We start from the raw sequence: 1,604 nt of genomic DNA, 5'->3' as shown, positions 1-1,604 counted from the left end.
TTTAAAACAGGGCAAGGTATGTGCCAGGACTATATTTTTTAGCACACACTCTGTAGAAATAACTTGAGAAGCTTGTCTATGTGAGGAAGAACGTAGCATTAAGATCAGAGAATGAGTCAATAGCCGCTTTGACATTGAGAGCATACAATGTTTGAGGAAAATGAGAATTTGAAGTTTTTGCTAATGAAATTAAACACTCTAGCATTTAGTATCAGAGCAAGTGCTGATGAAGAGCTAAGGCTACATCTTAAGATCATGATAAGTAGAAAAAAGGTGAAGGTAGACAAGGGTTAACTTTATCTGCATCAAAGATCAACACGCATGGAAGCAGCCATGAAAGCCTGAGGTGGCATTTTGCACTGGGCAATTGTCGAAAAACAAAAGATAACAGTGTGAGAAATAAAGTTCACCTGACCCAAGCCATAATTGCCTCATCAATATGCAAAAGGAAAACAATTAATATGAAAGACAAAACCAAACACACATTGATATCCTTGAACTTCGGTGTTAATAAAGAATAATTTAAAAACAAAGAATGTTGAACATTCCTGGTAGTCCCAGAAGAAGAAACAAAGTTTCCTTGGAAGACATGCAGCCACAACGTTCCTGGAGAGTGAGAATGGAGGCACTGTGTAACTTACTTTGGACCTTTAGTCAGCAGGGACCAATCCCTGGGGAGGAACATTGTGCTTGATAAGGCAGCAGGTCAGCAAAAAGTGGTAGACATTCAATAAGATGGAATGCCTCAGCTGCTGCAACAAGGGGATCCAATGTAGCAAGGGTTGTGAAGAAGACATACAGTAGTCTTTTATTTTTTTCAAAGAGGAGAGCGTGAACGCAGTCCCAACTACCACAAATTATGCAGTCGAGTGTCCCACATTTGGGGATATCGCAGGGGTCAGCACATCCGGAGTGCAATGGATAAGCCTCAACCCGGGAAAACCACCTTCGTGATCATGGTATCTCCCCTGCCAGGTAAGTATCATACAGTGGTCCTGACATGTAGTTGTGCATGGGATCATGAGTGTTGGAACTGACTCAATAACACCTAACAATATATCTATGTTTGTAATCTAGCAGATGTAGAAATAAAAGAACAAAATTCTTTTTTAAAGCTCTGTTCAAATCTATGGCACCTCAGATGGGTTCCAGGGTGGAGGTACTCCAGATACTGTCTTTGTCGGCCATCTTCACAGAAGCTGATTGCCAGGTGTTCAAACTCCCAGTCTTTAGGTTAGTCATTCCGTACCAACTGCTCACACCACTTAGGGACCTAGATGTTGAGTAGCTACTTATTTAATTGATTGAAGAGTTAATCCCAATGCCTAATCTGTCTGCTGTCTATTGAAGAGGTTAAATAAAGTTGAACAAATGAATAAAATATCTACTACGTATGTTATGGTGTCATACGAGCCCTGGTGTGGTAGTGGTTGTTTCCTCAAGGACAAGACAGGAGGACTTTAACATGGGAGCCCATCCCAAGGTCAGAAATGTAGCCCACTCCCCCGGGGGACCAAGAACAGACATGCAGGTAAAGGGAGACAACAGTCAGTGTAAGACACGAAATAACAGCAATAATATATAATTGATCAAGGATTCACGAG

At 41.3% G+C, this 1,604-nt stretch overlaps 1 non-coding gene across 1 annotated transcript; it reads right to left on the bottom strand.

Annotated features, from left to right (window-relative positions):
* Window positions 1-821: 821 nt before the first annotated feature.
* LOC142443778 (U1 spliceosomal RNA) lies at window positions 822-983 on the bottom strand. The gene has a single exon (XR_012783530.1). It is a non-coding gene; the product is annotated as a U1 spliceosomal RNA (small nuclear RNA).
* Between the last annotated feature and the right edge of the window lie 621 nt (window positions 984-1,604).

The sequence above is a fragment of the Tenrec ecaudatus genome, chromosome 3 (genome assembly GCF_050624435.1).
Source record: "Tenrec ecaudatus isolate mTenEca1 chromosome 3, mTenEca1.hap1, whole genome shotgun sequence".
Classification (NCBI taxonomy): Eukaryota; Metazoa; Chordata; class Mammalia; order Afrosoricida; family Tenrecidae; genus Tenrec; species Tenrec ecaudatus.
The sequence above is the reverse complement of the archived record's forward strand: the minus strand, read 5'-3'. Positions and strand labels throughout refer to the sequence as shown.